Below are 8,338 nucleotides of genomic sequence, written 5' to 3' on the forward strand. Positions count from 1 at the left end.
GGCCAGGCAATCCACTCACCTCAGCCTCCCAAAGTGCTGGGATTACAGGCTGAGCCACCGTGCCCGGCTGAATTTTTTTTTTTTGAGTTGGAGTCTCACTCTGCCACCCAGGCTGGAGGGCATTGGCATACTCCCAGCCACCACAACCTCGACCTGGTGGGCTCAGGCAATACTTCCACCTCAGACTTCCAAGTAGCTGGAACTAAAGGCACACGCCACCATGTCCAGCTAATTTTTTAATTTATTGTAGAGATGAGGTCTCTCCAAGTTGCCCAGGCTGGTCTTGAACCTGCGGGCTCAGGCAATCCTTTCACCTCGGCCTCCCAAAGTGCTGGAATTATAGGCGTGAGCCAACACACCTGGCCTTGAATTTTTTTTTTTTTTTGAGTTGGAGTCTCACTCCATCACCCAGGCTGGAGTGCAGTGACATGTTCATGGCCATCCCAGAGTCGACCTGCTGGGCTCAGGCGATCCTTCTGCCTCAGCCTTCAAAGTAGCTGGAACTACCACACCTGGCTAATTTTTTGATTTATTGTAGAGATGAGGTCTCACCAAGTTGCCCAGGCTGTTCTCGAACCTGTGGGCTCAGGCAATCCCCTCACCTCTGCCTCCCAAAGTGCTTGGATTACGGGCTTCAGTCACTGTGCCCGGCCAAGTTTTGAATTTTTAATCACAGGCTTTCTTACTGATGCTATGATTCTCTTTTGGGTTTTTGGTCTCTGAGCTAGTTTTGATGTGCTGGGATGCCATTATCACTGTCTGTTCGTCATTTCAGGAGTAAGAGGTAGAAAGGGGGAAAAAGTAGAAATAGAAACAGCATAAATGTTTATCTACATTTTGCATTCTGAAAAGAAAAATCACCTTTTCCAAATTGTCATCTATTCAAAGTCTTGAGCTCTGTAAAATGCCTATCCCTTTAATATAAAACAAACAAAAACTCTGTGTTCAGGGCTACCATGTGCTTTTGTGTTTACAGAAACACAAATGAATCTTCAAGTTTTATTGCAGATCCCTATTTTGTGGGATTACATAAAGCCTGTATTTCTGAATCTCCCCTTCTGTCTTCCTTCCATCTTGAAGAAGGGTTGAACAATTTATTACATTGACAGCCAGGAAATGTTTTACCTGCTTGACTAGTCCTTACTATTTTATTCAGGTTTCAGTCCAATGTTTCTACATCCTGCTAGGTGTGGGAGGCCATGACTCACCCAGAAAGAGGATAGCATTCTGTGTGCGCATCCAGGGTGTTGCAGGATGATTGAGTACTTCTCATTTTGGGCTTGGTGCCATTTTGTTTCTTCTCTTGTTCTCTGTTGGATATTTACTTGGCTACTTGCTCCCATGGAGAACCAGTCAGTTGAGTATTCAAATACTAAATTAATTCCTCTTTTTGCACAAGTGGCCAAGCAAGTTTTTAACTAGAAACATAAACTAGTGCCTGAGGAAAGATGGTGGGAAGAAGAGAGACTGAGTTTAAAAGGCGAAGAAAACTGTGGAAAGTAGCTGTTATGTCTAATTATAAGTTTTGTGATAGTTTCCCACTGTTCGTGATCTCTGTACCTTTGTGCACAGGGAGACCAAGAAAATATCTTAGTGAGAATAACCTCTGATTAATCGATTTGTGCCAAGGAGCTTCCCTTTCCTCCTGCAACAGGGTCTGCTTGGCCTATAAAAGCTCAGAATGAGGCCTTTGACCCCCGTCCATCTGACTCCTGTGAATCACATTTCACACATAATACCTCCTCCCCTGACCCTCTTTCAGACTAAGGACTTGCCCAGAACTCTATTGGTCACAGACTGAGTGCTACTGTGAGTGCCAAACAGACGCAACTGCAAACAGGTGAAGGGTGGAAGCCATGCACCAAGGCACCCTTGCTGCTCCCAGGCTCTTCTCGATGCTCTTCTCATCTCAGAGATTTGGTCACCCCTGTGTCCTTTATTTCCTTCCTTCAGGCACTTCTGGAGCTAGGTAGCTTGGTGACACTTCTTATCCAAAATTCCTTTTTTCTTTTCTTTTTTTTTTTTGAGTTGGAATCTTACTCCTTCACCCAAGCTGGGGTGCAGTGGCACGCATGCTCGCAGCCACCCCAACGTTGACCTGCTGGGCTCCGGTGATCCTTCCACCTCAGCCTTCTGAGTAGCCGGAACTACAGACACGCACTACCACGCCCAGCTATTTTAAATTTTATTGTAGAGACGGGATCTCACCAAGTTGCCTGGGCTAGTCTCGAATCACAGGCTCAGGCAATCCATTCACCTCGGCCTCCCAAAGTGCTGGGATTACAGGCTGAGCCACCGAACCTGGCCCTTTCTTTCTTTTTTCAAGCATAATGTTATGAGTTTATCAAGAATTATACCCAAGGGTGTTTAAGTCAGGTATTTTGGGCAATTGGCTTCAAACTCAACTGTGTGTTGGAACAACAGGGGTGGCAGGAAAGTTGGCTAAAAAAAAAAAATACCTATTTTGGCCAGGTGCAGTGGCTCACGCCAATAGTCCCAGCACTTTGGGAGGCGGAGGTGAGAGGATTGTCTGAGCCCATGGATTCAAGACCAGCCTGGGCAACTTGGCGAGACCTCATCTCTACAATAAATCAAAAAATTAGCCAGGCATGGTGGTGCGCGCTTGTAGTTCCAGCTACTTGGAAGGCTGAGGTGGAAGGATCACCTGAGCTCAGCATGTCGAGGTTGTGGGGGCTGAGAGTGTGACACTGCATTCCAGCCTGGGCAACAGAGTGAGACTCCAACTAAAACAAAACAAAACAAAAACCTATTTCAGGGTCAGATGGCTTTGCTGGTGCATTTTAATAAGCATTTAAAAAAGAATTAACACCAATCTTTCTCAAGTTTTTCCAAAAAAATGAGGGAGAGAGAACACTTCCAAACTCATTTTATGAGGCAAATATCACCCTGATGCTGAAGCCAGAAAAAGACACTACAAGAAGAGAAATTGACCAGGCATGGTGACTCACACCTGTAATCCCAGTTCTTTGGAAGGTAGAGGCGAGAGGATTTCCTGAGTCCAGGAGTTCAAGACCAGCCTGGGCAACATGGCAAGACCTTGTTGCTACAATAAGTCAAAAAAAGAAAGGAAAAGAAACTATAGACCAATATCCATTATGATTATAGGTGCAAAAATTCTTAACATAATACTAGCAAAGCAAATTCAGCAGCATATTAAAAGGATTATATACCATGACTAAAGTGGAATTTATTCCCAGAATGCAAGGATGGTTCAACATATGAAAACCAATCGATGTAAGACATTGCATTAAGAGAATGAGGGGGGATTAATTGCATAATCATTTCAACTGATACAGAAAAAGCATTTGATAAAACTCAACACTCTTTCATGATTAAAAAAACTCAATAAGCTAGAAATAAAAGGAAACTATATCAATATGATGAAGGCCATATATATGCACATATATATATACACACACACATATATGTATATATATCAGTTAACATTACTCAGTGGTGAAAGACTGAAAGGTTTTGTTTTTTTTTTGAGTTGGAGTCTCACTCTGTCACCCAGGCTGGAGTACAGTGGCATGCTCATAGCCACTGCAGCCTCGACCTGCTGGGCTCAGGCAATCCTTCCACCTCAGCCTTCCAAGTAGCTGAGACTACAGGTGTGCACCACCATGCCTGGCTGATTTTTTGATTTATTGTAGAGATGAGATCTTGCCAAGTTGCCAAGGCTGGTCTCATACCCTTGGACTCAGGCAGTCCTCTTACCTCGGCCTCCCAAAATGCTGGGAATATATGGGTGAGCCACTGCGCCTTGCCGACTGCAAGTTTTTCTTCTAAGATTAGGAATAAAATAAGAATGCCCACTTTTGCCACTTATATTCAGCATAGTATTGGAAGTTCCAGCAAGCACACGAGTAGTAACAATAGAAAGAAACAGGCTGGGTATGATGGCTTATGCTTGTAATCTCAGTGGTTTGGGAGGCTGAGGTGGGAGAGTTATTTGAGACGAGGTGTTTGAGACCCACTTGGGTAACATAGCCAGACCTCGTCTCTCAAATAAATAAATAAAAGGCATTTCAGTCAGAAAAGAAGTAAATTTATTTCTGTTTGCAGATTACATGAGCTTATATGTAGAAAACCCTAAGGATTCCACACATTAAAAAACAAGCAAACAGAAGTAATAAATGAAGTCAGCAAAGTTGCAGGATATAAAATCAACACTCAGCCGGGCTCGTTGGCTCAGCCTGTAATCCCGCGCCTTTGGGAGGCTGAGGTGAGTGGATTGCCTGAGCCCGCGGGTTTGAGACCCTCCTGGGCAACTTGGCGAGACCTCATCTCTACAATAAATAAAAAATTAGCCGGGTGTGGTGGTGCGCACCTGTAGTTCCAGCTACTCGGAAGGCTGAGGCGGAAGGATCGCCGGAGCCCAGCGGGTCGAGGCCGCGGGGGCCTGGAGCGGCCACTGCACTCCAGTCTGGGTGACAGAGTGAGACTCCAACTCAAAAAAAATAAAAATAAAAATAAAATAGAATCAACCCTCAAAAATCAGTTACATCTCTATATGTTAATAATGAAAAATCTTAAAGGGAAATCTAAAAACAATTCCATTTACAATAGCATAAAAAAGAGTAAAATATCTAGGAATAAATTTAACCAAGGATGCTAAAAAATTCTACACTGAAAATTATAAAGCATTGCTGAAAGAAATTTAAGACATAAATAAATGGAAAGACATCTGTTCATTGCTTGGAATACCACCCAGATTGATCTACATATTCAGTGCAATTCCTATCAAAATATCAATGGCATTACTTTTCTGCAGAAATAGAAAAACCTATTCTGAAATTCATATGAAATCTCAAAGAACCCTGAATAGCTAAACTAATATTCAAAAAGAAGAGCAAAGTTGGAGGTCTTATACTTCCTGATTTCAAAACTTACTACAAAACTACAGTAGGACAAGCAGTGTGGTACTGGCATAAAGAAAGATGTATAGACCAATGGAATAGAATAGAAAGCCTGAAAACAAACCTTTGCATATATGGGCAATTGATTTCCAGTGGGAAAAGACTGTCTTCAACAAACTTCTGGGAAAACTGTTTAGTACTTTGCAAAAGGATGAACTTGAACCCTTACCTTATACTATGTACAAAAATTAACTCAAAATAGATCAAAGACTTCAACTTAATCTTCATAATATTGGATTTAGCAAGATACCAAAAGCAACAAAAGAAAAAAATGACGAATTTGGCTTCATCAAAATTTAAAACTTTAGCATATCAAAGGACACTATGAAGAGAATGTAAAGATAGTCCATAGAATGGGAGAAAATATCTACAAATCATATATCTGATAAGGAATTAATAACTAGAATATTTTAAAAATTCCTATAACACAACACCAAAAGCAACAAACAATTAAAAATGGGCAAAGGATTTCAATAGACATTTCTCTAAAGGAGATATGTAAGTAAGTACATGAAAAGGTGATCAATATCATTCATCATAAGGCAAATGCAAATCAAAACCACAATAGGGTACCACTTTGTGCCTATTAGGACAGAAAATCACAAGGATGGGTGAGGATGTAGAGAAATTGAGGAAGCCTCCGACTCTAACTGCTCGGGGTTTATGTGGACGCAGCGGAGCTAGAGGGGCCGAAATGGTGCTGCTAGAGAGCGAGCCATTCCTGACAGAGCTGACCAGCCTCTTCTAGAAGTGCCGGACATCGGGCAGCATGTACATCACCTTGAAGAAGTGTCCTGTGGACACTTAAACCCATCCCCAAGAAGGGTCCTGTGGAGGGCTTTGAGCCCGCAGACAACATGTGTCTGTTAAGAGCTACTGATGGGAAAAAGAAGATCGGCACTGTGGTGAGCTCCAAAGAAGTGAATAAGTTTCAGATGGCTTATTCAAACCTGCTGAGAGCTAACATGGATGGTCTGAAGAAGAGGGATAAAAAGAACAAGAATAAGAAGACCAAACCAGCACAGTGAAGGGCACTGAATTCCCTTCTTTCACCAACTAACCACTGAATTACTATTTTTCCTTTGATTTTTACTTTTGGCTACATAGCTAGGTTTCTGCTTCCCCCGCAGTAGCTGTTTTCATGTAAGATTAGGGTCATTTTGAAGAGAAGAAAGGTTGCAGTGTTTATAAGGTAGTTGGTAATAAGAAGCCAGTTTATTTTATATCCGGCTCATTGGTTTGTGCTGCATGGTTGTATAGCCCTGGATTATAGATTAGAAGTTTCTGTAGTTGTCCCTATGAAGAACAATGTCTCATTAAATATGACTGTTTATCAGCAAAAAAAAAAAGAAAGAAAGAAATGGAACACTTGTAAACTGCTGATGAGAACGTAAAATGGTACAGCGCTGTGAAGAACAGCTTGGGGGTCCCTCAAAAAGTCAGACAAAGAATTATCATATGATCCAGCAACTCTACTGCTAGGTATATACTCAAAAGAATTGAAAAGGAACTCCTCAACAAATGCGTGTTCACCAACGTTCATAGCAACTTTAGCCACAAAAGTCCGAAGAAGTGCCTGGGCATGATGGCTCATGCCTGGAATTCCAGCACTTTGGGAGGCGGAGGCCAGAGGATCGTGTGATCCCTGGGATTCAAGACTAGCCTGGACAACATAGCGAGACCTCGTCTCTACAAAAAGAAAAATAAGAAAGTGAGTTGGGCACAGTGGCACACGCCTCTAGTCCCAGCTACTCAGGAGGCTGAGGGAGAAAGATCACCTGAGCCCAGGAGATCAAGGCTTCGGTGAGCTGGGCTCGTGCCACTGCACTCCTGCCTGGGCGAAAGAGTGAGAACCTGCCTCCAAAAAAAATTAAAACAAGCCAACAAAAAGTAGAAGCAACCCAACTGTCCACCAACAGACGACTGGATAAACAAAATGTGGCATACACACATACGATGGAGTATGAGATAGCCATGAAAAGGAGTGAAATGCAGATACATGCTATGACATGGATGAACACGGAAAACATCATGCTAAGTGAAATAAGCCAGACATAAAATGGCAAATATTGTATGATTTCCTTAGAGTAGGTACCTAGGATAAGCAAATTCATAGAGACAGAAAGTAGAATAAAAGTTACCAGGAGCTGGAGGTGGGGGAGGGGGAATGGGGAGTTCTTTCTCTTTTTTTTTTGAGTTGGAGTCTCATTCTGTCCATCCAGACTGGAGTGCAGGGGCCGCTCCCGGCCACCGCAGCCTCGACCTGCTGGGCTCCGGCGATCCTTCCGCCTCAGCCTTCCAAGCAGCCAGAACTACAGGCGCGCGCTACCACGCCCGGCTGATTTTTCGATTTATTGTAGAGATGAGGTCTCGCTGCCCAGGCGGGTCTCGAACCCGCAGGCTCAGGTAATCCACTCACCTCAGCCTCCCAAAGGTGCGGGATTATAGGCTGAGCCACCGAGCCTGGCTGGGAGTTATTTCTTAACAGGTATAGAGTTTCTATTTGGGATGGTGAAAGTTCTGGAAATGGATAGTGGTGATAAAGTCACAACACTTTTTGTGAATGTGCTTAGTGCTACTGAACTGTACACTTAAAATGGTTAAAGTGGCAAATTTTATTTAATTTTTTTATTTTATTTTTTGTATAGGACTCTCACTTGTCACCCAAGTTGGAGTGTAGTGGCACGCTCACGGCCACCGCAGCCTCAACCTGCTGGGCTCAGGCAACCCTTCCGTCTTACTCCTCCAAGTAGCTGGAACTACAGGCGTGTGCCACCATGCCCAGCTAATTTTTTGATTTATTATAGAGACCAGGTCTCATCATATTACCCAGGCTGATCTTGAAACCCTGGACTCTGGCAATCCTCTCCCCTCTGACTCCCAAAGTGCTGGGATTACAGGCGTGAGCCACCATGCCCGGCAGCAAATTTTATATTATGTATATTTTACATTGTGTTTATATTTTTTTGAATTGAAGTCTCACTCTGTCGCCCAGGCTGGAGTGCAGTGGCACACTCATAGCCACCCACAGCCTGGACCTACTGGGTTCAGGCAATCCTTCCACCTCAGCTTTCAAAGTAGCTAGAACTACAGGTGCATGCCACCATATCCTGATAATTTTTTGATTTATTGTAGAGACGAGGTCTTACCAAGTTGCTCAGGCTGGTTTTGAACCCCTGGACTCAGGCAACCCTCTTGCCTTGGGCTCCCAAAGTGCTGGAATTACAGGCTTGAGCCACTGCGACCAGCCAAAAAAAAAATTTTTAATACACATTCCAGGGTTTGAGACTGATGCAGTGAATATGGGGCAGGAAGCTGGAATCTGAATTTTTTCTTTTTATTTATTTATTTATTTATTTTGAGTTGGAGTCTCACTCTGTCGCCCAGACTGGAGTGCA

The 8,338-nt window shown here is 43.2% G+C and overlaps 1 pseudogene across 1 annotated transcript; it reads left to right on the forward strand.

Annotated features, from left to right (window-relative positions):
* The first annotated feature begins 5,634 nt into the window (after positions 1-5,634).
* Positions 5,635-6,276, forward strand: LOC103268795 (annotated as a pseudogene). The gene has a single exon (XR_504841.2). The product of XR_504841.2 is annotated as a signal recognition particle 14 kDa protein pseudogene (transcript).
* Positions 6,277-8,338: the final 2,062 nt, after the last annotated feature.

This window comes from Carlito syrichta, unplaced genomic scaffold, assembly GCF_000164805.1.
Source record: "Carlito syrichta isolate Samal-C Ts95f unplaced genomic scaffold, Tarsius_syrichta-2.0.1 Scaffold308903, whole genome shotgun sequence".
In the NCBI taxonomy this organism is placed as follows: Eukaryota; Metazoa; Chordata; class Mammalia; order Primates; family Tarsiidae; genus Carlito; species Carlito syrichta.